At 46.1% G+C, this 27352-nt stretch overlaps 1 protein-coding gene across 1 annotated transcript in view; it reads right to left on the reverse strand.

Moving 5' to 3' along the window:
- DISP3 (dispatched RND transporter family member 3) overlaps positions 1 to 3494 on the reverse strand; it is a 43131-nt gene extending 39637 nt beyond the window's left edge. Inside the window, exon 1 of the mRNA XM_063353705.1 lies at positions 3160 to 3494. The gene's annotated coding sequence lies outside the window, so the exon portion shown is untranslated. The remainder of the gene's footprint in view (positions 1 to 3159) is intronic.
- Positions 3495 to 27352: the final 23858 nt, after the last annotated feature.

A 27352-nucleotide genomic window follows, 5' to 3' on the forward strand; every position in this document is an offset into this window, starting at 1 on the left:
GCACTACATTGAGAAATATAACAGGGTTTGATTTTTTAGAATGAATTAATCTGTTCAGTTCTCGCTTATGTCAGTGCTTGATAAGATTAGAGGATTAAACCAACTGTATGCTAAATGCTTCGTGCTAAAGAGAGCCTTGCCAGGATTTACGGCACGTTGACATGCACAGAGACTATGGCAGCATCACCCGGAGACCCTGGGACTCACAGTAGGACCTCTTCAAACTTCAGAAATAAAAATCACAGCTTATCCAGATTTTCCATATGCCGTCAGGGTATGAACTCCTATCCCTCTCCAGTTTCAGTCAAGCTTACTTATTAAGTACTTGTACCCAACAGGCAAGTCTTTGTATAAGCAGCACTTATCTCAGAGCACCGGCATCACAAGAGGATTTCAGATGTGCTGTGGTTTTTTGGATGCAAAATGTTAACACCATATTCACACGCACCCCCAGCGCCATACCAAAATGCACACATCCCATCCCTCTCATGCTATACAGTCACATATACATACATACATGTCACAGCTGCCCCCGTAAACTCCTGCACAATACAGCTCGTTAAAAATGCTTCTCATTGACAGTTTGGAAATGACAGGTACAGAAGTGGTCAAAGTTCTCCTATAACTTAACCACTTTTTCTATTGGCCTGACAAAGGCATTTGTGATGTTTAATTCATTAACACTGAAAAAGTACAAGATCTTGGGAGGTGTGGCCAAGGACATACTAGGTATTGAGGGAATTTTTAGCACCTAGCAAAGGCATTCTCCCCAAACACCTGAAAACTAACAGACATTTTCACCAGTGTGAAATCCATCATTTCTGTGCCCCCAAATTACACAAAGCCAGTCAGATATTGTCACCTTGACTCCCTGCAACAGCACCTTACTCTGCTGTTGTAAAGAGACAGGATGCATAACAAGGGCATTTGGCAACACAGCTAAGAACAGGAGAGTATAGCCAGTGAGGTAAATCTAAAAAAGTGTCATTGACTTCAGTTTGTTGGTTTGGGTTTTTTGAGGTTTTTTTACCTCTGAGGATGAATTTGGCCCTGTACACTCCAGAAACGGAATCACAATCTTCACCACATCATGCGATTGAAATGATGCTGATGCCACTTCCCAAATGCCAGTCTGGTTCTTCATATTATACTGTTACATATTGCTACAGGGCATTTGTCCCTTAGCTTTTCCCCATGTGAGTCTAGGTGAAACAGTCACAAATGCTGATGGCTAGTTTCCCCTTGAATCATTTTTCTATTAGATGGGCATTCTCCCTCCCTAGTGGAGTATTCTCCCCATGGGAATACAGCAGATATTCACAGGGCAGCAGGAAGAAAGGAGGAATGGATCTTTTATCATATTAAGCATTTCCATTCCATCTTCATTGTCTTTTTCGCTAGCCCAGGTCTGTTTTATTTCAGGCTTAGGGAATCAAACTATAAGGGTCCAAAGGGGTAAAGAGACTGCCTTGATGAGCCTAACCTCTGAAGATGCATCCAGTGTGACAGAAGAAGTGTAGCTATTGAAACATCACCCTTCAACACAGTTGTTGTGTTGCTAGGTTTCCATCTAGACACGCAGCCTAAAAGAGCAATCAAAAGAAGCTGATGCTGTGGGTAATATCTTTATCAACACTTCACAAGGTTGTTGGGGAGGAAGAGGAAAAAATAATTGTCCCCAAGCAAAGTTTTACTGGTGAGAATAGAAAGCTAGTTTCAAAGGCTCACACAAATTTTCACAGGAAAATTGTTTTAAAGATATCAGCTTTTAAGGTAGCAGATTTTGTGTATATGCACATGTGGTTTTGTGAGCAAAAAGTCTGTGTGTTTATTCTGTCATTTGAATTATAAAAGTATTTCTCTTCCAATACACAAGCCCTCATCCCACTTAACTTGAGTCATGTCTTGCAGCTGCAGCAGAAGGCACGCATCAGCCTTGTTTTAAAGGAACTTACTTGCTTGCATATTACATTAAACCCTAACAGACTCAGCACAGCTGTCAAAATACTATCCTAATAATTGCATAAGCTAAGGTTGCTAACCAGCACGCTGCTGTGCCTGTGCACAAAACAAAAGTGCAAGTGACACAGGATGCAGCGACAAGGCAGATGCAAGGTCCTGCACATGCCCAAGGGACCCACCACTTTCATCTTGCTCCCTCTGTCCCACAGGTTTTCAGATATTCTCAGCTCCCAGCAGCTCCCACCCCCCTCAAGTGTCTTCAAATACCTGGGCAGTGGCAACCAGCCCCACTCTTTTGGTTGGATCATCACATCACCAAATAGGAAAGAACATGGAACAGTTAATTTTCTCCAGGACTTCTCCAGGACACAGGCTGCTTTTCTGGCGTGTCTCTGGAGACCACAGAATAGCAAGGGCCTGGGACTGGGCTGCAGTTGGGACTGTTGCTAAGCAATGTAATGTCTTTACTAAGTAACTGACCTGGGGTTTTTAGGAAGGAACAATTTCTACGCAGGCCAGTATAAAACAGGAAGGCTACCTTACATGTGCCAGGTACATGATTTTCTACATCTTCTAGACAAACATTTGACACCAACTGTTGGCAGAGACGACGATCTTGCCTGGCTGGACCTGCTAACATCCCTGAGCATGGAGAATGCCTCTGCTGGCTCTCCTCCTCCTCAGGGATGCTGGCCAGCCCTCCGTGAAGTCGGGGACACAAAGCTGCTCAGTTCTGGCGCCCAACTTTTCCCTCAGGAGAACAGCCCTGCTGCAGGCACAGCTCAATCAGCTTATTATAGAGGCAGCCTCCCCGGGAAACGCTCTCCTTTCTGCATATTCATGAACTCTCCAGAGCTTCCAGGGAGAGTTGGCTAAACACACAACTGAGGGATTTATCTGTTGTATTCGCAGCAAAAAAAAAAAAGGGGGGGGGGGAGGTAGAGGGTTTAAAAAAAAAAGTAAACTGGGGAGCGTGAAGAAGGGATGCGACTGCAAGCTGTGCTCTCCTCTAACCACCACCTGCCACAGCGGGACCCCGACCTGCCCCCCCCGGCGACCTTCACCGGCAGAGCCGAGCGCCCGGGGGCTGGCAGCAGGCAGCGCGGAGACGGTACAGCGGGTGATGGCTGTGCCCCACAGCCCCCCCAGTACACGCCCCCCTTCTCCCGGGGCCGCTTCGCGGAGCGCATCACTCACCTCCGCCCGCCCGGGCGGCAGCAGCCGTGGGCTCGCAGCGATGCCGGGGCAGAGCCGGGTACCGCGGTATCGGATGCCCGCCCAGCAGCGCCGCGTCCCCCCGCCCAGCAGCGGCGGGTCCCGGTCCCCGCAGTCCTCACCCGGCCTCGCCGGCGGGTGCCAGCGCAGCGAGCAGCAGCCGCCGCTTTTTAATGCCGCTCCGCCGTTCGCCGCGGCCGACTACTAGCCCAGCCCGCCGGCCCCCGGGGGCGGAGGGGAGGGCGGCCGCCAGCCCCCGCCGCTGCGCCGGTGCGGAGCTCCGTGCCCGGGCGCGGCCGCTGCCCGCTGCCGCCGCCGCCGCCCTGCCGGGCTGCGGGCGGCGCTGCGGCCGCGCTATAAACCCTGCCCCGTGCGCGGCCCCCGCCTGCGCCGGCCCCCGGTGCGGCAGCGGCGGCGGGGAGGCAGCCCCGCGGCGGGGCCCGGCCCCGAGCGGCAGGACGGGCGGCCGCTTCCGCCGGTCGCGGGGGGAGCGGCACAGGGCGCCTGGGGACGGTCCCCGGTGCCCGCTCGCCCGTGCGTTCCTCCTCGGAGGGGGCAGGAAACGGGGGAGCCCCCCGGGGAGCGCTTGGAGCCTCCCGGGGATGCGGGCGCACCCCGGGACTGCCCTGCCCGCCCTCAGGGGGAGCCCTTGGTTTGCCGTGTGAAGAGGGAAGGAAATGGGGCTGCGGGAATCCGGCTCTGCCAAGGGCAGGTGCTACCCACCACCCCGGTACCGGCCACATCTTGGAACAGAAATGCCAGAAACTTTTGCAGGGACGGGCCGGTGCGGCAGGGACACCCCGTGTTAAGAGCCAGGACTCTGGAAAGGACTCCTCTGGTTTCCTTGCTGGTACTCTCGCCGCTAAATAAATGCTCCATGTAGGAGACATGTATACACATTCAGTGGCAGAGGTGTGCAGCAACAATCCCCAAATTAAATCATTAACTGGGAGGTAGCAAGGCTATTAACTAGGGTGGTAGAGGAAATCTCTTTTTTTTATATTCATGCTTGCCCCTTCTGCAGCTAGGCATTCTGCACAGCTTGCCATCTGACTTGTCCAGGGACCCTTACCTTGGCTTTCAGGAGCCGAAATAGTCCTATTTATGATAAAGACATCCCTGAGTACAGGGGCTTTGCTCAGTGTTGACAGAAGGTGTCTAATGACTGTGCTGGATACAGTGGTCTTGCATTTACTTATTGTGCTCTCTTCTGTGACTCACTCTGGTTTTGGAGGCAGGGAGAGAATAACATTCCCCCCATCCTTGGCCTTTTACTGGGTTGACCTGTTACTACAATCCTGCAAGAGCAGGATTATGTCAGTAAATTGCTGAACAGCGACCTGATGAGAATGGCTTTTAATCAGGCTACATTACGGAGGTGACCTAAGCATATTCTTGCTTATTTGAGTGTTGATGGTGCCTAGGAAAAATATCCCTTACCCCAGTTTTTAGATAGATTTGTCAAGTCAATAACAAATAGAGATCAGCACAGTAAAACAGGCCCGTCACCTGAGCCTGTCTCCAGGCTGGCGGCTGTGTCAGAGGCAAAGCTCTTTCTGATGCATCACCCAAAGTGAACAGGAAGCCAGGCAGACAAAGCCAGACCATCATCTTCCTTGTGGGGCTCCAAGGAATGCAAATTTAATGAGGCTGCTGAAGTAAAATTACATTCCACCAGCTTTGCACATCTCTGCCAGTGATGGAGGTTTCTGCAGAGAAAGTGATGGTGTGGGGTTAGCAATTCTGTTGAAAACTGCCAGTGTATGGTTAAGGGAAAAATCTCTTTTTCTAACTTTGCCGGTGGTGTGAGCAGAGCCCATGCTGCTGTGAGGGACGGTGCTCAATCAATCACACAGCAGAGCCCAGCAAACTGCAGGGAGTTATCAGTCAGTGCTGCGTACCAGCACTCAGACAATAACACGATTCTCCTCGGCGGCATTTCCGACAGCCCTCCAGGCACAGACAGGCACACACGTGTGAGCCCATCCTCACCCCCCGTGCCCCTCTTCGCACAAGAACGCAGTGCAGCAAGTCCTGCGATGCACACGCAGGCAAACAGACACAAAGCGATGCTGAAACACCTGCTCACGGACAAACCATACCCATCTCTACTCTGCAGGCAGAAGTACATCAGTTTGACAGCTTTAGCTTTTAAAACTTGGTTTTCCAACAGCGTAAACAGACAAAACACCTTCCTTTGCCACATACATGCCAGAGAGCTATGCTAGCCCTTAGCTGAACTAGAATTTTTTCTTGCTATGTTAGCACCTAAAATATAGACATGAAGAATATGCCTTTCCCTGTCAATACAGAGACACTCACACTGCCACATTCATCTGTTAAATGTCATTCCATGAACACACAGGGGTCTGCACAGCACTCTAAAAGCCCTGTAGTGGAACACTCACCTGGATGGGAAGAGGTGCCTGAGCGCTGACAGTCCTGCTCTATGGCAACTTCTGTGATTTCAGTCTTTTTTCATTCTGCATTGGAAGGAAATAAAACATTTCAAATATTTGGCGATGGGGCGGGCAGGATGGTGCATAGTGGAGATCTTCATACCTGGCTTAACATGTCCTTCCATGCCCCGCTGCTCAGAGAGCATCAGTCTCTGACTGCCAACATTTCCCTCCCTCAGGCCCCACAAAAGTGTTCAACAAACCAGCATGTGTTGCCAAAATGATAAATAGCTCATTACTAGTTTAAATCAGCAACACTGAACGTGTTTTACTCAGACACAAGCTAGAACTGTCTACATAAGCAGCACTATCTGTACACATAAACACAAACTGTATCAAACTGTACCTACATTACTGGCACATAACCGTACACGAAGGTTTCAGTGCTTTATTGCAGACTCCACTAACAATGCAAATGCATCTACAAAGAATTAGCATTATTTGTGGCTTTTATTAACCGCACATGTGCGCAGGGAAACAGCACACAGACTGAGGTGCTGCACACTGCTGCTGTCCTCATTAACCACACAGGTACACAGAGACACGCGTGACACCAAGAGACATTAGCACTGTACTGCAGTCTTCATTAGCAAGCGGCATATTCACAAATGCCTGGCCACACGCACAGAGGCACAGACACAAGCAGGAAAAGGATTGCCACTGCACCTAAAGCCATTCCTGGCTAAAGGGTGCCTTTTGGAGTTGGGAAGCCGAAGGAGAACATCTTCCCCTTTATTCATGCTCTCTAACCTTCTGACAGCCTCAGCACGACTGCCTTCCACACCAAAATCAGGCACCATCGGCCATTCTGCTTGCTCATATTTATGGCCCCTCTTTGAAATTCTGACTGCTCATCTATGCAGAATAAAACTACCCAAGCAATCTTTCCTGTTCAGGTGCTCATTACTAAAGCGTTAAATAATGCTAGACAGGCTCTCTTAGGCCTTGTAAATTTTATTTGGGGGACTTTCAGGTTCCACAAGGTCTATTACTGCCTGATTGCCTGAAAGGCTTTCAAGTTTGTACCAGACAGCAAGCCATAGAGCAGAGAGGGCTGGGTAACAACAGAGCACCGAACTTCTATTAAACACCGTTGCTGGCTTGGGAGCCAGCTGGGGAAGGTGAAATGCATGCGTGTGAGTGCGTACGCATGACTGCCTGCAGAGTCTGCCAGCATGTCCCTGGAGTCCCTGGCAAACACGAGGCTACTGGTGTTTGCGTAAATGAATGCGTGTGTTTGGCTGTTAGAGAGATGTGTCCGGATCGAAGGGTGACACTGTGCACCAGTGAGTGGAAGACTGCGGGTGCATGAAAAAGGAGCAGGCTTATGTCTGTGGGCCTGATCTCAGCTACACGAATGTCACTGTAGAGTCTGAGCTTAGGAGTCAGTGGGGTTTATGGTGACACAGCTGAGGACAGAATCAGGCCCTGGGAGTCTGGACCTTTCCTATTTGAGCAGCTTTCTCCAAGTGCTTGCTGTTAGCCAGGGCTCAGAGCAAGGCTCTTTGAATATACCAGTAAGCTTAATGAAGTGGAGAGAAAATAACAGAGAAACCCAGGAAGAACGGGCAATAGCCCCCAAAGCCAGAGAAGTTCTGTGTCATCAGCTGCCGGCTAAGTGTCCCAGGAGAATCTGTAGGTACATCCAACACCCCTCAGATCCTGAGGGCAATCCCTAAAGGATGCTGAGCTGCAGATGAAGCATATTTTCAGAGGAAAAGAACAGGGAATGGGGACAACTTGCTCTGTTTAGAAACATCCCTCAGCCTTTTTGAAGTTGTGCTCTTTGTTTCCTAGTGTCTTCCTGTGAGAGAGCTCAGACCTTTTCTCCTCGTCTTTCCTACCCCAAACATCCTGCTTGACGGAACATCAAGGAAAGGGATAGTTCCTATCTATCCGCAAAACTAACAAAGCCACATCACAAGCTATTTCTATGCACCATGTATTTATAAACCTCAGCCCTGACCTGATCAAGCAAAACAGCTTCTAGTTACCACTGACTCAGGCCTGAATTCAAACTGCCAGCTGATTATTTCTTACTCCGGCAACACTAGTACTCAAAAATTATGTTAAACATTTCCCAGACGCAGAAACAATCCCTTCCCCAAAGAGCACAGAGGTGAAGGCACACAGCCAGCCAGTCCCCTCTTTTATTGGATAACATTTCTCATATATTTCATGAGAGCCAGATGGCACCATCTGAACAGCAGTGAGCCTGGAAGCCTTCGGCCACACCAGCGAAAGGGAAGCGTGACCCAGCCCAGGGCGCAGCAGCGCGGCTCAGGCTGCCGGCGGGCAGCTGCCTCTGCTTGGGCACAGGACAACACGGTAGGGGGAAGATTTTTGGCATTCAAGCAACAGTGTAAATTTGCACGTGGAAAACTAAATCACCACCGCTGACAGGTAAAATCCTGCTCTTCTGAGGACAGGAAGAGTTTCCCCAGTCCTGGAGCTCTTTGGGAAAGGGAGGGCCATCTGCAGATTGCTTGAGAAAAAGAAACAGATGTAGAGAGAGACAGAGTGTATTCTAAACCCCTGCTGCGTGTGGGGCCTTTTCCTTGCAATTAAGTGAGGCTAATGGTTTTATGGAAGTTGTTTGTTCAAAAGGCCTTCACTGCACTGTTTAATGGAGTTTCACCAGCATTCCCCAAAGGCTTCCAGGCTGCATTAGTACCCCACAGCTCACATCATAACCAAGCAAGCCTTCTCACCCTGTCGTCTCTACCCTGTACGTATGGAGTGTGGGAGTATCAGGGCTGCCATGCCTCCTGTGCTCGCCTTTCCAATGGAGTCTCGAAGCCCCAGGATATCATGAATATTCATGACATAAATATTAGCAATAAGTATTGTGCAATTTGTGAAGAAATATATTTTAGGCAAAAGAACTGGGAGACAACTGAGCAAGAATCTTTACTCCTGAGCGCCAGGAACTACTGAATAGCATTTTCCTGAGTGGTAACTGGTGGTTTTAAAATGCAAATCAGTCTTGGGTTTTTGAGAGACATTGGAGGAAAAAAAAAAAGACCCATGCAGCAAAGCTTTATTGTATTGTAATGAATGCGGGATTTGCAGAGCTGCTTCGCGCCAGTGAATGCACAGTGGATGCAGGCCAGGGACTCCAGAAGCCCTGAGTCTTGTCCCCAGCTAGTTCTGCCACTGACTCACTATGCGACCTTGAACAAGACATCCTTTCCTCTATTTCAGTGTTCTCATCAGAGGACACAGTGGAGCAGAGTGAGATGAGGCCATTTCTGTGCCTCCTCGTGAGGTTGTACATTATAGGCCACTCTGAGGTGGAAGTCAGCAGAACAAGCATATCAGCTGTCTCCCTGCAGGGACCGACGAACTGGGATAGTGTTGCCCTGTTCTTAATGGTCTTCCTCTGGCAGATGCTGCTCAACCTTTCCTACTCCTTTTCCTATTGCTATTGCTATTTCTATTGCTATTCCTATTGCTATTCCTCTTCCTTTTCCTATTTCTATTCCTATTCCATAGTTCATCTTTGGCCTTGTATCTCCCTTGTCTGTTTCTCTAGAGCTGGTCCCCTCCTTGAGCCTCAGAGTCTGTAGAAACCCCTCTGCAATTGTTCAACTGTTGTTTTTCATGTCCACCCGTAGAGCATCTAATACCATTTTACCTGCTCTCTAGTTAAAATGTGGTCCCTAAACAGACTCTACCACACAGATCATAGTAGGAGTCACACATAGAACGGGAGACATCGTAAGTGAACTTTCACTATAGGTAGATTTTCTTCAAATTATTAATGTTATAAACATAAATAATAACAATCCGTAAAGAGGGAAGATGGTCTGAGGCACATCACAGTCCAGAGGACCCCTCTATTCCTGGACCCCCAGGATCCACTCTGTGATCTTGAATAAGTCATTCTCGTTATCTCTGCCTTGGCTTTCCTCTAGCCTTCTGCTCCCGTCTGTACAGCCGGTGGTGGGAGGGGGTTTGGGTGCCATTTATTTGTCCGCTGTTGCCTCTTCTTACCAGCTGCCTTCACGACACACAGACCCCAGTGTTGGTGAACTCGGAAGGGTAAATTGGTGATTGGTAAATGTGCCCCTTCAAAGCTGCACTCTGCCACTCACAGCCTGCACACACCTCCTCCCACTGCATCCAGCAACGCTCTCTCCCATGTACAGCACTGAAGGAAGGTTGCTGAATCCGGCATTAGAAACTAAGTTCACTCCACAAGGTCACATCAAAGAGGCCAAAAATGATAGTCAGCTGGCACTAGCTTTCACTTATTACTCACCAGAGAGAATATTAACTGGTAAAGCAGAGGCAAAAAGTGCCATATTCCATTACCAGTCCCCGGAGCCCCCCCGACACCACGGAGGGAGAGCTGTTAACTGAGCTCTTCAACTGCATTTTCACTGACAGAAATGCCCTAGCAGCTGCCTGACCTTCATGTAGCAGAAGTCTCAGGTCCTCTCAGCTGCTCTGTGTCACAGACAGAAATCACTCAGAGCCTTCTGTGTCCTGATGCCTTTCAGAAATTACCTCTCTGAAGAAGGCAAGATCCCAAAGGAGGAATACACCACAAGGACAAGCAGTCACACTAGGGAAAAGTCCAGGCATTCCAATAATAAAAAGCCAAGATGTTCAAATCCAGATACCAAGAGGTAGGTTTTCAAATCTATTCAAACCCCTAAGCATGAGACCTGAAGCTCCCATTACCTGTAACAGAATTCGTGACACCTCAAAGCTTTTCAGACCTGGCCATTTGTTTCCAAATACGTCAATAGTAATAAAGAGCTTCTCAAAAAATGCTCTACCGTACCAGCAGAAAATTTCAGCCCATCACTGGAAACACAAATCTTTAAGAGGCACTGTCTGGAATGAAAATATATTAGTTTAAGCTGAAATATTTGGTGTTTTAGATATTCCTTTTTGAAGTAATAAAAATAAAATATGCTCTTAAGCAAAGTATCCTTTCTTACTCATTCCCCACCAGGTATGCAGTGGGGACAATCAGAAGGTTTTGCATATTGGCAGTGGCAGTAGAAAAGTGCTTCTGAGAATCAGGTGGGAGAAATGCCTGCTCCAGGAAGCCAGAACAGAATAAGAATCAGAAAAAAAAGGAGGAGGACAAGAAATCAAACTAACCCATTCACAGGCTGAAACAAGGATGCATACCCACTACCATTTTGGAAACACCAGGAAATGTTACCCATCTCTTCAACTACTGGAGAACCAGGAGAGCCTGCAGAAGTGATTATGCGTCAGAAAATTACCAGAAAGCAAAAAAATCCTATAAAACACAAAATTCCTAGGAAGGTCAGAAATTCCTAGAAAGCAGAAGGATTTCTCAAAATCAAACCTTCCTCTCCTGGTGTAAATTGCCGTGAACAATATATGGGAAATATTCCAGTGTGCACATAACAAACGCAGGGCACGTTCTAATCTAATGATTAATGCAAGAGAAGATGTCATTCAAATTCCACATTTATATCAGGTATTTTTCCTGTTAATGTTAATGTTACCAACGTGGAAAAAAATTAACTGTGGGGGAAAACATGGACCAAATTCATAGCTGCTATAAATCAATCCCATTCCATTTTGATCTCAGAAAGGTAGGCCAGTTCCCAGCAATGGAGCATATGACTCATTACCTGTCTATTCAAACACCCAGTAGTACAGAGTTCTATATGGTACCCGCTTGGCAAATACATCTTTTGTCCCCCCTCTAAAATAGCACACACAGAGTTATCTCAGCAACAGCTATTTATACACTGGGAAGCTAAGCAGCTAAGTGTTCCTTTCATCTCTGGGTCTCTCCACCTAGCCAAGAAAAGCACCCTGCCTTAGATGATGACACAGAATAAAAGCTCGTGCTGTTTTCACACCCTGAGCAAACGGGGAGCGCAATTGAAACCCTCCACCTATTCTCAGTGAAGCACCTCAGCCTCACTGAGGTGGGGCTGGAGAACTATCTGTGGCAGTTGCTTTTGGTGGCATGCCCCTATTTACCAACACCCTCTTATTAGTATAAAGGTGATGTGAAAAGTATAAACAGGGAAGCAGACAGACAAAACATAGCCATAGGAAAAAGCTAAGCTGTACCTAAACCCAGGTTGGAGGACTGATAAAATATTCTTAGGCAAGAAACAGACAGCATGAAAGACAGGAAGATGGAGAGAGTGATTTAGAACTGAACTTAATACTTTGGTGATTTATTTGCATTAAGCTCAAGCAGTGTGTGTGGCTTGGGTTTTACTTGTTTATTTTGCTTCCCAGACTGCCTCGGGTGCTGGCAGAGAATTGTTTTGTTGAAGCTGCAGTCCATGGGATGTTTTGGAAATTCATTTTCCCTGTGGAAAAATAAGGAGAGTTTCATAAAATTCTGGAAAAGTTCTGCAAGTTCTGAAACTCAAAGGAGAAAGTGTTACATGTGAAGTAGTCCAGATCTCCTCCCTAAAGTGAAAGCCCAGCTTTGTACCCTCAGAGCCAGAAGACCAGAAACTATCCGCAGCCTTCCTACTGTGCTTCACATGAGGACATTCTGCAAATTATGGAAATTTTGTCCATCCAGCCATCCTGCAACAGATGGCAAAGCAGTGAGAATGGCCAGGGCTGGTGGGTGGCATGGATGTGTTTACTTTAATAAGGCCCAGAGATTAAAAGTTCCACCAGTGCCCATCAGCAGTCTGTTACATTCATTCATTTATAATTACTTCCCATTTTTCCCTGCAGTTACATTTTAGAATTGTAGTTATTTGTATCCCTATAACCATCCAATGTAGCTCACATGACCCTGCCCCAAAACAGGGCATGCAGGATGCCTCCCAGGATCCCCCTTGTAATCCATCAACCTGTGGGACACCAAGCCCCTTCCAGCCCACAAAGACAGGACTGTGGTCTTGCAGAACCTCTGCTGCTCTGGTCAGAGCAGGAAGGAAAGTGAAAAAGCAGGGGAATAGGTGGGTACAGGATGGAAAACAGACAAAAGAGAAAAAGAATGAAGGAGACAGGTGAGGGAGTTAAAAATGGTACAGCAGAAGAGGAAAACTACAGCATGGGACCGGTACCTACAATCGCTGCTACAGAATTTCTGCAAGACGGTGTCATGGTTTAACCCCAATGGCAGCTAGGAGCACACAGCCACTCGCGCAGCTCTCCCCCTTCCCTGCAAGGGCAGGAAGAAGAGGGAGGAAAGGGAAAAACTCGTGGGTTGAGATAAAGACAGTTTAATAGAAACAGTAACAGAAAAGGAAAATAACAATAATAATAACAATAATAATGACACAAGCCACTCTCACCAGCCAGTGAATTGGCACTGTCCTGAGAAGTGATTGTGGATTCTCCCCCCGGCCAACCCCCATTTCTATACTGAGCATGATGTCTATGGTACAGAATATTCCATTGGCCATTCCCTTCTTCTGTCTATACTCCTTCTCAGCTTCTATGGGAAGCTGAAAACAGTCCTTGAAAAGCATAAATATTGCTTAGCAACAACAAAACCAATATGCATTATTGACATTCCTTTCACAGCAACTACTAGAAAGAAAATTAACTCTTTTCCAGGACAGATGGGTAGAAAAGTTGCAGAGGATGAACTTTCTTATGTCTAGCATGAAACTCCAGGAAAAAAATTAATAGAAAGAAAAAGGAGAAAGTTAAAATAGGAATAGGAGACAGAAAGTCACTGAAGTTGTGCAGTTAAAACGCCAGCAAGCCCAAGTACATGAACACTGGAGAAAGGGGAAGGGAGAGGTAGCTAATGGAGGAAATTGTTGGAACACCATAAAAAATCAGTTGTTTCCAGATGTAGTGTGCTCCATGGTGCCTGCAAAATCTCGACTTGGAGCACCATCCATTTCCTGGGCGCTCAAGCACCAGGGAGCTGAGCTCTCTCATGTGCTGTTTGCTTTTGATGAATGCTGCTGTGACAAATGCATTAAACCCTGCAAAAGTGAGCTTTATTGGACTCTGAAAACCAGGGTCCATCACTGCTCAGACTACTTATAAAACAGCCTGGCCTGAGAGTGATACCAGCTTTCCCCAGGGCATGCAGGAGGCATTGCTTATGCCAGCATGAGTCCGCCCACATACACTGTCCACATCTATTCCAGGCCCTGCAACAGAGACTGGACTGGGTAGCTGCCACATCCCCTTCTTACAATTACGACTCTTTCCTCTCAGGGAGACTTGGTTTGAGTGGCGGGTTATCACGAAAGCCTCAAGTGGGCTTCAGGAAGTCGCATACCACCACTAGTCATCCAGTTTGCAGAGATCCCTGTAGGTGGGACAAAATGGACTCTAATTATGTTTTTGACTTACGGGATTCCGATCATCACAAGAAAGGCCTATGTGTAAGTTGGGTCAGAGGACAAGGATGTGTTTTGTCTTTTTTTTTTTTTTTTTTTAATAAACCCACAGACTCATTATCCAGCTCCTGTTTCCCAGGAGGAGCAAGAGGGTGAGAGCTCTGCCTCCCTCTAACTCCAGAACTCAGCCAAAGGCTGATGGACAAACTGAGTGCCACTGTCTCCTGCTGTGGCTGTGGTTTATGATGACCCTTCATTGCTGTTTGAGCCAAGAATGGTGGCAGCACAGTTGTGACCTTCTCTGCCCCTGAGCCCGGATCCCCAAACACTCCCTATCTCCAAGCAGCTTTTGCAGAGAATCTCACTCTCTGCTCCTGTAATGAGTTGCACAGCACGATATGGAATTAGTAGAATCTAAGTTATTAATTGTCTACAACAATTAGCCAGGACGCCTGGGCCTTCAGGCACCTTGGTTACGTGTGGGAGCCAATTACAGTCTCATACATATTCATGCCACTTCATCCGCAAACTGGGAGAGCTGTTTCCCCAGCTCTCTCCCCATCTCCTTTACTCCAACTCGCATCCAGCCCACCCTGAGCCAGGAAGGAGGAATAGTTTCCTTTCCTTTCCTTTCCTTTCACATTTCACTGAAATCAAATATTTGCTGTGCCCATAGCTGATGTAATGGAAATGCAGAACTAGCACATTTAACAGGCAAGAACAGAAATGGCCTGGCCAAAACGCACTCCTGCCTTACAAGAGGAGATGGAGAGATCTCGCTGGGTCCCCCTCCCTGCAGTCACCTGCTCTATCAACATACCCACAGCCCATCGTCCAGACGAGCTTGATGAGACATATTTCTCATAGCAACCACTTCAACTCCATCTGAGACCACAATTGCCAGCTCTCGTGGTGTAGATCAGTGTGGTCAGTGTATTGCCAGTGAATCTGATGGATTTACACCAGTTTATACCCACTGAGGACCTTGACAGTAAGTGCTGAGTGAGACATTGGGCTGCACCAGATAAGTCACTTAATGCCGGCATGTGTCTGATTCCCATGGGTATGCTAACGCTTCGCTGCTTCCCAAGGCTTCTCTGAGGTTACATCTATAAATATCCATGTGCTGTGCTCCTAGGAAAATAGCGACCCTGTGAGTACATCACTGAAACTATGCTTGACCCCAAGAAGAGTTGGAGCTGGTCCTGGGATGAGCACATGGGGCTGCAAGTGAGCTCCACAGGAGTCTTCTGAGTGCCTTCACCACAGCAGGGTCAGAGCCTAACTGAGCAGGGAAACATCTGTCTTGGGAATCCATTGATCCACCAGAGCGCCCAATTTAATCTCTCTCTCACAGCAGCTATCCAGGAGCTAAAATGTTAAATCCATAACCTGCTCTCTAGATTTATTGTCCCAATGGCCATTAGGGCTTTTGTGAGCTTTGGAGTGCAAAATAATGTTAGAAACACACGTTATTTATCTGACACACTAGAGTGACTCCTCCTCAGCCATCACTGTCTGCTGTGGAAATAAATCCCTGCTCTGTGTTTAGGAAACAAAGTTGTTTCTGTCACATAGGAGATTAGCTGAAGCTTTTGAAAGAATCTGATTTTAATATTGCTAATGTCTGCTTTTTATTTTGTGCACCCAAAAACTTTCTGAAGGGGCCCAATTAATTTTGCCTTCCCAGTCATTTTTAATCATCCTTTTCACAGGCTGGTAAGAGGCTGGTCACAATTTTCAAGAGAGACGTGTGATTTGGGCTGCTTCACTTCCGTTACGGACACCACCTCAGTAAAAATCAATAACAAATTAAATCACGGTAGGCAGTGTGACCAGTGAAATAGTGGCTGTGGGCTGCGAGAGGGAAAGGGTTTGTATTTTTTTCAATTAGAGAGAAATTGAAAAAAGATAACTTTGCGGCTTCATCAGAAGTAGCCATGTTAGAAAGGTACTGGTATACACAGAATGTACTTTAGCATCCTACATCATATTAACTTGTGACTAGGACACAGTATTGGCCACTGCTGGGAAGTGAAACACCTGTGTAGTACACTACACAGCCTGGTTCTCCCTCATTATTCCTGATTTACGCCATCTAACACTATTAACTCAAAGAAAGTTCCTTCTGACATAACACCAGTACGAGATCAAAACCAGATTCCTCATCCTGAGAAATGGAAGAAGAGAGTGTAATGCAGTCTTCTGCTCAAGCCTCCTACAAACATTTTCCAGTTCCTCCGAACTGAGGAACAAACCTTTCTGCTTTAAATTCACAAACCTGTGAGCTCCCCCAGGGCAGTGGGAGAGACACCATAAACAGATTTTGGGTCTCCCCCATGTACTTTTCAGTCTCTGTTTTGTTTCCCTGCATAATCCCCTGACCGACAACAGCAGCATGACTGGAATTGCCCACAATAATTCCTGGACTCTGCCGATCTGTGTCTCAAGTTATTGGGTGGTTTTATACAAAGGTTCCTAACGTGTTGTGATTTATAACTGGTAAATGCAAACATTTTATCTCTCAACAACTCAATTTAACCTCCCAGCTATCTGCTGCTTTCTTTCTTGTCCTTTGTCTGTTTCCTAGCTCATAATTTTCCCCTTTTTATTGCGGGGATTCTGCCTGTTAGGGGAACTTTGCAGAAGGGAAAATAAACAGATCAGTATTTGATGTTATGCTTTCTGTTTGGAAGTTTGTTTCTCTTTCTTCTACCATTGCATCAATATTAACATGTTGATTCATAAGCAAAATAAAGAAAGTATATAAATACTCTTTTTCTTCTTTTTGAATCATAAAACTCAAAGTTATGGTTCCCACAGCAACTGTAACTCAACCTCAATGTGCACATACATTAAAAGCAGGGAAAATATCACCCAGGGCAGCGATTGAATATGCGTGAGGGGATTACGTTACTGAGAGTGGAAGGACCACGAAAAGTTGAAATCCCAGAGATGTGAAACACTTCAGGTCTGTCTGTGACAAGATGTCACACCAAAAAAAAGAGATCTCCGAGATCTTGATCTTTATAGACATAAATGGGATTCAAACTTGCAACATGCAGAACATGCAGACTGCGGTGGCGTTATCTTTATTGTTGAACTCCACTGGCCTCAAAGATGCTAAGGCACTCCAGAGCCAAAGACAGTGCTGCTGAGCATACATGTGTGCGCTTCTCCGTTGTACACAGCTGACGGGGTGACCCAGAACCACATAGAATCGAAGGGTTCGACAGAAAGGCAACAGGCCCCCATGCCCCCCAGAACAGGGCATGCACTGTGTACCAGACCACAAAGCTAGAAGAGTCATTAGAGGATCTACTGCATTCACACACACAATCTGTCATCCATCTCACCTCTTCCAAGCCTATATATCACCCCTCCTTTCAGCTGCTCTCTAGGAAAGGGACAATTCTGAAATAACAGCTTCTTAGAAAGGACTGGAGCCCATGGGGATACAGACGAAAGGCTGGCAGCGTCTACAGGCAAGAGGTCTTGGCCCCTCCAGCTCTTCTGTACTCTGGCTGCCAAAGTAGCCAGTCACTGAAGGAAAGTGTTTTAAGCACGAACTGCATCCCAGGGGACTTTGGCTAAGTTATTCTAATTATTTGTACATAAGATGAAAGAGCGACGTGTTTCCATTTCATAAAGGCTTTAGCAAATAGAGTCCATCAGGTGCTGATGCTCCTTTGTGAGGCCTGAGAGCTGAGAACTAATTAGTACTAAATTATACCCCTGACAAAGACACAGCAAGGAAGCAGAAAAGACGTACACATGCCAAACCGCTCCAACGTCCTTTCAAATGGCAGATCAAATAGGCACCACCACTTCAGAGCGCCAAAGATGCCTCGAGCAACCAGTTGGTATTTACCTTAAACAGCAAGGAGAAAGGCAGAGAAGGCTAGAAGAGAAACATTAAAAGGGCTGGCAGAACTCTCCTGAATCCTCCCTGTGCTGTTCCCTTAGGAAAGGGCTTTCCCTTACGTCTAGCCCTTTGGGATCTGCACAATTGCTCTCAGCACCATTTGCTGTCATTTTCCATTGGATGTACTTTTAAACAAGCTTCACAGTCAGCTCTTTTAAATAAACATGAAGGCAGTGGCTTAGGAGAATACAGCTGGAGTTTGCAGAGCATGCCGTTTGATGTGTTGCATGATGTGTGTGATCCTACAATTAAAGGCTGCATCAGAGTCCAGCTCAGAGGGATTAACACAACTTTTGCTTTCATGTTTCCTGACTGTGCAGGGCAGTGCTGGGTGCTCCTTTCACTCCTGCACAGCCTTTCCTACGTCTCCCAGCAGTGCTGCAAAGAAGAGACTCTCCTCTCACTCCTTTCCGCACCTTCAGAAGGGAAGAATTTACCGAGAACCAGCTGCAGGGCAGAGAGGTATCCTGGCCCATTTATCAGCCGGTTAGTGACATGCACAGAGCCAGTGCCAGTCAAGGGAATGCCTGAGAGGAGACACAGGCATGATGCATTAGCCAAAGCAATTTCACACTGAGAGTGTCCTGCAAACAGCCCTCAGTGTTCCACTTGCCTGCCTTTATATGATGAATGCCGTGCAGTGTACATATTTTATGTTTCCCTCTGAAGTATGTGTAATTGTCCTTTTCCAGTAGCACAGTCCTGGATTAGACAGACCATCACTGTTACATTCTGGTAATCTCACAGCTAATCTCAGCTAGACTAGTACACATTCGAAGCAACTCCTCTGCTTGGATCTGAGTGGCTCTAACTTCGTAGTGGCATGAATGACACCGCTTTCAGCTCACAAAAGTAGTGACAGCCCACAAAGAAGTCCTAAAGCTTATCCCAGAGCATCAAAAAGACTAAAATCAACCCTTAGTCTCATTAATTCCATTCTGCAACAAGGCACTTCATCAGGAAGCGCAGAAGATGTGTCATAGATGGCCCCAGTTTTGGCCCCAGGAATCACAGAGCATCCCCTGGGGCAGCACCCAGCTGGTTGGGGGCAGAGCTGGGCCCAGGGATCAGACAAACACTCAACATGTTCCTTAACAGCAACTCCTCTCTCCTCTCCTCCTTCTCTTTTCTCACACCTGTGATTCATTAGTCATGGCATAATCTGCTGCTCACATCTGGACAATTCTCTGCTAAGAGGGAAGTTTTCAGTGCTCAGGGTAGCACGTTAGTTAACAACATCCAGGTCTCTGTTTACCCCTCCCAAGGCTGCCTGAGGCACTGTACATTCAGGAATGTGGTTTGCTCTGTTTCTAACTCAGGAGCAGCAATGTGGTCCTTAGTGCAGGCAGACACATGGTGCAAGTACTAAGCAGCAGCACAACAGCTCTTGCATCCACATGCCGAGCTAACACACAAGGCGGGGGTTGCTTTTGGCACCTCATGATGCAGACACTCATGCAGCAAGACCCCACTAAGCACCCAAAGAGCTGAGTGACCCCTAGATATTCACAGTCAGACACCCAAGCAGCTTAGGTGCTCTCACCATTTTGCTAGATGTGGGTTTTTTTCTATAGATGCCTCCATACCTTTGAACTTTTGTCCCAAACCAGAGTCAGTCAGGAATGGCGCAGACTTACCCCACTGGAGGGTAAGTATTAAGTTATTTAATAGTAAAATTTGTGAGATGTAAGATTGCAAAAAGCCCAGCGCCTTTGCCGGCCCTTCCCTTTAGGATTTAAGTAACCCACCTCAGCACAGCTCCCAACCAGCACCTTCCCGACCAGCACCGCATCCCTCGTCAAAGCAGGTTAAATACAAGTTGCCAAATCCACCGAACTGTCCCATCTTGTCCTAGCCATCCCCCCTGATGTAAAGCAAAGCCTCTAAGGCTGAATGCCACTGTGGCATGAATCATGTTTATCATAACAAGAAACAAAGAAGGAAGAGAACAAAGGAAAAGGGAAAGAGGAGAGAAAACAAGAAAGGAAAAGACAAACAGAAGAGTGAAAGGGAGGGATATAGATAGACCTCTAATTTGCCTCTGTTTGCTCTGGGATTTAAACAACAAGCTGCTATGTCTCTGGTTTATCTTGGTTCCTCAGCTGTGAAACGTGCTGTGCTCCAGTGTCTTCTGAGCTTTAGAGATTTGCCGGGGAGCTAGGAATGAAGCAAGAGGCTCAGCAAACAGAGATAGCAGAGGCGGCTTCATACATCACACTCAGAGGAAATTCATTCCTTTCAGCGCTGCCCATGGGTGAAATTACATTATATTCTGTTTGGATAATTGGATGTCATATACCACCCGACTTGTTATAGGATGGCATTTCCTTCCCTAAAGAGGCTGTTAGCAGCATCCCAGGACAGAGAACACACGGCATACGTCCCATGAAGTATGGAGAAAAAAAGTAAGGACACAGAGGAGTTGGCTCTGAGCAGACCCGGTTACAAGCTGGACCTCTCAGGGTTGGGTTAGTAATGGAGAGGGGGAAAAACAGGACAAGACCAAGAATATGGAAAAAGAAAGAGATGAAGAAAATGAAAGGAAAAGGAGCAAATTTAAAAGAGGATAGAAAAGGAGGAGGAGAAGGTAGCAGAAGGAGCTTGCTTTCAAAAAGGGCTTTCTCTTTTTATGAACATGTCTTTTAGTGCACTAGCATCTGCAGGTGTCTCTCTAGAGACCTAGCAGGACTGGCGTGTAGGTCTCACATGGTAGGTCTTGGCACTGCTCTTCCAGCTACAGGTTTGGGGAGCAGCCTCCACACCCAAAGGGAGGACTGACTAACTTGGAGGTTTTTCCCAGCACAAACACAAAGCATTTCTTTCTCAAATTGGGGAGTGAGGTACAGAGGTCTTTCAGCTAGAAATTCCCTGGGTGGACAGGCCCGTCCCCCTGTGCAGGGGCAGGTCACATAATGGCTGCCTGTTAATCCTGTAGAAAGACAGCAGTTTTCTTTGATCTCTGTTACTGTGGATCACTGAGGAATTCAGAGTCTCCCAGCCATGCTTTGCTGCATTTTACATTCACCACTTACCTACATTTTGTCTAAAATGCCCTCAATTTCCCCCTTATTGCGTCCTTTCTTGCAACTCCTCAATCCAGTTTGTTGATGGCTATTTAATAGCACAGTTAGAGTTGTCAACACAAGCCAGAGGACAATTTCATGTGTCATATTGTCCCAGTGCATCTTGGGAACTCCATCTGGCTCAGGTGAACTTATTTTATTGAAATAATCTCTCCTCCCTGCTAGTTATTGAATCGTCTTGGCTCAATGGCCTCGCTCAATATCAACTTTTCATGCCTAATAATTAGTGTTGGAGAAAAGAATTTCATTGAATAAGTGTTTAACGTCACACATGATTAGGAGACACAGAGATGACCTAACTAGGCAATTCAATTTGGTGCTGCAACCATTCAGAAGAGGGACAATTAGGAACATGTTCTAGACTGTGGAAGCATGCTAGTCAGTGCCTGCAAAGTTATTTATGGGAACTATACCCTTCTCTTCCATCCCATATACTTTGATCTCGCTTCAAGGCCTGGAAACAGACGTTAGCCCTTATTTTTCCATCTGAGGTGTGCTATTCCCCCATGCAATGTACTTCTTCAGAAATCTATGTTGCTCTCAATTGATTGCAACAATTGCTGCAATTCTCCATTTAACTTGATAGAGTCACCAGGTTTGGAAGGAATTTCCAACCAAGCACAAACAGGTAAATACCTGGTTTCACTCGTGCCTTTAAATGTCAGTGTGCCCATGACTGTGTCTCAAACCACACGCTCATTTCCTGATGAGAGCAGAAATTCAGAAAGTGACTTGCAACAGTGAGTCTTAGATAAGCTATAGAAGCAAACCTTACAGCACACAGTCATCTGTTTGCCTGTCTGCTTGTCTCTATCTATCTACCACTACCTACCTACCTATCTGTCCACCCAGTGCTGTCAGTCCTTCCAACCAGGATGTTTGTGTACTGTGTTAATGGCTGATACATTTAGTCTCCAAAGGCTCTCTGCTAATATCCCCTATTATATGTACGGGAAAATGAGATTCAGATTAAAAAAAAAAGGCAAACCAACAAATATATTTAGGAGTGAAGATGAGATATGCGCCTAATTATTCTAGGAGATCTTCTAAATGCTTTGCCCATGGGACTCTTAAAGTGAGTTCTCCCAGTCCTTGGATTACTGTCCTGACTGATCAATTTTCCTTTCTCTGTGTATTTAACTAGCTACAAGTCCTCTGCAAATGACTGTGCTCTCCACGCTCACAGTGATTGAAACCCTGTCTTAAAGCATTTCCTACAAAAGTGATTTTTCCCACTTAAAATTCACTAACATGTCAATGTACCACATCTTCACACATATCACACACTGCTCTCAGGAGCGATAATAAGAAAACTTGCTCAATGAAACCTACATCCATCCCTTTCTCTGGCTCTCTCTTCCCCCTTCTCACAGAGCCTTCCCCACAAACTCTTCCGTGCAACATTTTTAATAGGATTTGGAAAGCATTCGATAGCAGCTGTCACCCCTTTACACCTGCACACAGTCTGCACGCTGCTCTTCCCCATAAACAAGCACATCGATCCATCCTCTGCAAGATGTATTTCATTTTCCTGGAACTTCTGATCTGCCTGTTTGTCCCAGAAGAAACAGTGACTAGATGAGAAATGTGTTCCCTGTTTATAGTGATATTTTATGTGCAAGAGATTGATTTGCTGTGATAGCCACTAACTTCCCTATCTGGAAACCCAGCAGTGCCCTGAACAGCCTCCTACTCCTACCAAAAGGATGTCTGTAAATACAGAGCACTATTCCTCACCCTGGGGAATAGAACAGCAGAAAACCCAGCTCAGCCCTGTGCCTGCCAGTTGGGTACAGCAGCACAGGGTTTTCCTCTGGGCTAAAGGCTGAGGGACTGGATGTTTCTCAAAAGGGGTAAGGATGGAAAAGCAGAGGTGCACAAACTGAATAACAGTAACCCATTCCTGCCTTCTAAAAAACTGCAAGTCAAGTTTTCAAATATAAACATTTATGCTACTTTAAGATGCTCCGAGTCTTGAATCTACCCAGAGTGATGGGGTCAGCGATGCTGGTGGAGCAAGGCAGTGCCGGCCTGCCCGAAAGGCACCACTGCAGTGAGTGGAGGTTTCCCCTGACTTCAGCGAGCGTTGCTCTGTACCTGCTAACAGAAATGCTCCGCTCCCCGCAGTACAGTCACGTCTGGGGAGGAACGCAACTGCTACTTAAACTGCGCACAATGAGGTGACATGCAACGATGTCTGGACTGTGTGAGTCTGTCCCTGCTCCGCTGAAGTGAGACAAGGTTTTGCCACTGAGAAGAGCGGAGCTGTTGCAGGCCCCCCACTGTAAGAACCAGGAATGCAATGGAAGGGCCGGTGAAGCACAGACAGGCGGGATGTAATTACATACACTGCAGTTGGACAAATCTCTGCAACTGATGAAAAACAGTACTACAACTTTTCAACAGCTGGTCATGATAGAGAGCGTGTCTATCCTGCACGTGTACGTTCTCCATGACCAAATGTCATGCTGGGCTTTAATTTCAAGCGGGCTTGGATGGAGGAGTGCTACTGAGTCGCTTCCATGCCTGCAGCTATGGATCAGCCTTTGATCTATCGACATAAATACATCATTTTCCTGAGACGCCATGGAGAGCTTCCATCTGACAAGTTACGCTGCTTAGCTTTTTGAGGCTGATGTGATGACTGTTCAGGATAGCCTGCCTGCAGCCAAAAGGACAATCAGACTAAAGTTTTGCTTCTTGGCTGGAAGAAGCTTCAACCAGTGTACCCAGAGAATGCAATCTCTAAATTAAGAGGCCAGTGATGCCAATGTAAAACTATGGATCAGATGGTACTCCTTATTCTGTGAGAAATCCATAGGTCTTTGGGTCCTCCAAAGCACACAGTACAATCCTTGGAAAGCAAGTTGGACAACTTTAGGCCTGGGCAGACCCCAGGACATGGACATTATCGTTTTCACAGACCAAGACTATTCCCAAAGCCCATCATGTACGCCCTGGCTGAATGATTGCAGAGGGGAGGGCTGAGAAGAAGGGAAAGGTGATGGTCAAATTCTGTAAGAAGAGAAATGGCCTTTTCAGCCACCTGGAGTTCTCCCCTACCAATTACAAAATGGTGAGACAAATCCATAGCCTGTGATGGTTTCCCTCAAGGCACTGTCAACCAGTGGAGACTGCCCTGAGCTGGCCTTCACCTATTTGGCTGGTCTGGTATTTTTTCCTTGGCAACTCTGCTTTCAAAGTGATTACGTGGGTGTTCCTACCAGTAAGCTAGTGGGGATCTGAACACTCAGCACCATCCTCCATCACCATAAATATTTAATATTTAATTAAACAATCGGGAGTCTTTTTATTTTGCTAATTTCTTCTCAGTCCCAGTGCTGCTGCAGCAGCAGGAGGGAGGTAAGGGGCAGCAGAACGCATCAGAACTACCACAGATTATGAGTGAGATTCAACTTCCTAAGAATCCCAGGCAGCAGCGACTTCTCTAGAAAAAAGAATCTTGATTTCTCAGCTGCTTTGGGGTCCCCGGCCAGAATGTCAGCTAATAAGAGTCTGCATCCCATTCAGATCATTTCAGGAAGACTTTAGTCAGCTGTTTTTCCTCCCTTTCCTCACTCTGTATGTTATTCATGCTAGGATGTGTACAGTAAAGCAAGATGGCTTCTTTCTTTCCAACTTGATCTTCACAAACAGACACAGCGAATAATTATGCATGCAGGCACTAAAAAGAAAAATCACTTGGATGAATTAGGGACTTTCTTTCATTGTTTATTTGTGGGAGTGAGAAACTTCCCCTGGATCAGACTGCATTGTACATAGTAATGAAACACAATTACCTATTCTTCTCCATCTCAGATGAGAACAAAGAAATCTGAAAGTCTCTGGAAGGCGAAGGAGAGGGAATTAAAACCAGATTCAAAGTAAAATGAGAAAAAGACCTTTGAAAGAAGTGGAGGCACTGGAAGCTTATTTTGCTTGTGAGATCTCTATTAAAATCAGACATTATTTCAGAGGCTTCCAGCCCTAGCAGATAATTAATGAAATTAAGGTGAGGATTTGCTGCTAAATATTTGCTCACACTACAGGGGAAAGAAACAGTGCCAAAAACACCTGAAATTTTATGGGCAAATAAATCAAGAAAGAGAGGTGTCTCAATTACTCAGACTACAGAGGGAAAAGTACCTCTCTTTACAATAGAGACTTTTCAGTAATGGTAAAAATTCATAGCTTTTCAAAGAAGCCCACTGACAGTGCCCAGCTTTGCAGTGTTTAAAATACTGGGACCATCTCTGAAGCACTCTGGGACAGTGGATAATGTAATCAGGAAATAGCCAAAAGACTGACATTTTCAAAGCTGCAAGTGGATTTGGATGCTGCAGCATCATGGAACATTAAACAACCTCCCTCCAAATTTTGCAGGAGTAACAGGGTTAGATGAAGCCATCGTGACAACGGTTGTTAGGTAGGACTTTCTCAGTCTCTCAGTTGTGATGTGACATGGGACGTGCTGCACATGTAGCTCCTTTACTCTGCTGAGTTCCCTGGGTAACTTACTTCTCTGATTAATCTGATTCATTTCAACTTGTATGAAAGACACCTCATAGATTTTCCAGCTCTGGCAGTTTCTAAAACAAAAATTAATAAGAGTCAATCCAAAGACAAGCAGCCTGGGTTAGCTTGTGTTATGCAGAAGGCCAGAGCGGGTGATCAAAATGTGCTTCCAGCTTTAATGTTCATAACTGCGTGCTTCATTGTACTGTTGGGGGTCAGTAATCACTGAGGACAAGCTGTGCAGAGGCATAAATGTACTCCAGCTTTGGCCACTAAGGTGGACACCCAAAAAACTAGTGACACCAATCACTAGCACATTTGGAAACTCACCTACAGGATGCTTACAAATAGACTTAGCCTTTAAAAAGGACTTGAAACTGTACTATGCAAGCTATAGGAGGGATGAGTTCAGCCCTTTTTAAAATACTCTTAAGCACAGAATTAATTTAGGGACAGTCAGGCCAGCCTTAGGTGCTTTGACACTTAAGTCAAACTGGGAAATGCCTGCCCTTCAGCTCTGAGCTATTTGCACAGTGAGCAACTATTAATCCTTTTACTGCCCTAGGCAGCCACTTGCCTGACAGAGATGGCCCCAGGGCCCGATAGAGCTGCAAGCTGGAAATGCCATCTGCACAAATGGCATGTGCAATTAAACTAACTAAGCTGTAGACAAAATACAAGGGTGATTAGCTCCCACCCTGCAGGCCACACACCATCATCACCTGGGATCTGGGAGGAACATCCCTCAGACCACCCTTCCTCGTGCCATGGGATTTACAACACAGCTTGTAGGTACAGTCCATCTTTTTTGACGCAGCTATCACTAGTCTGTGAGAAAGCAGAAGACAAAATAGACTTCCAGTCTAGTCTTCCATGACAATTCCCATCTATGTGGGGATGAATGACATACAGTAATAGCAGGTCATCACATCTGCACTGACAGTGCTAAAAAATGGGGTCAGCAGAGAATCCAGAGGTTTTCCAAGGGTCTTGCACTCAGCAAGCAATTGCAGGTTAGTGTGTGATAAACTGAGAGGCCACATTGAGGAGACAGTTAATAAAAGCAGGACTAGAAGAATCAATGTGTTCTGACACACTGGTGACAGATTGGAGAGAGGGACAAATTTAATATCCTAGCGTTATCCTTTCCCAGCCTAAGGGCCCTGAAATTGATTGAATAAATTAAAGCATTGCTGTGGATGACACTAGAGTTAAGGTCGTATCTGCACTTCCATCTTAACTCCCTATATTCTTTCCTCTGAGGTTTTCTTTTTCATGTTTTGGTGCAGAAAGCTTATTCCTGTGCTACAATTTGGCCAAGAAGCTCTCAGCTCCCCTGCAATTTTACTATTAGAATCTTCAAGAGGAAAAAAAGCAAGAAAAGGAGGGAATTACAGAAGGAGAACTAGAGAGATAGTTCTATCTGGTGTGCTTTTGCAGTCAAAGGATAAATGTGTCATGTCATGCTACTCCTAAAACTACCATGTGCTCATTCTGTGTCATGGTCAATCTCTCTTTGCAAATAGTGAGCAGAAAAATAGACTTTGAAAAGAAAAATGTACAGAGAACTCACAAAAAATAAAGCTGTAGGCCAAATTAATCTCTGCGTAGCTTCACTTGCATGCAAAATTATTCATTCTTTTGTTACTAAAAGCAGCTAAGGTAATTGCAGATGAACACTCTTCCACTTTTATTCTTTGTTATCTCTTGGCAAGTCTCTCTCAGAGTCATCAATAGGATTTTATGTCACAACAAATCCAACTGCTTAAATAGACTCAGGTGCCATGACAGAATTGGGCCCTTCATTGAGCTGGTCTGATCATCAGTATTCCCAGGGCCCCTCTCACCCGCGCATAGAAGAAGTGGGTCTTGGAAAATGCTCACTGTTTTCTGTAAAGCGTTAGGGACATTCAT

This window comes from Chroicocephalus ridibundus, chromosome 16, assembly GCF_963924245.1.
Source record: "Chroicocephalus ridibundus chromosome 16, bChrRid1.1, whole genome shotgun sequence".
NCBI classification, from domain to species: domain Eukaryota; kingdom Metazoa; phylum Chordata; class Aves; order Charadriiformes; family Laridae; genus Chroicocephalus; species Chroicocephalus ridibundus.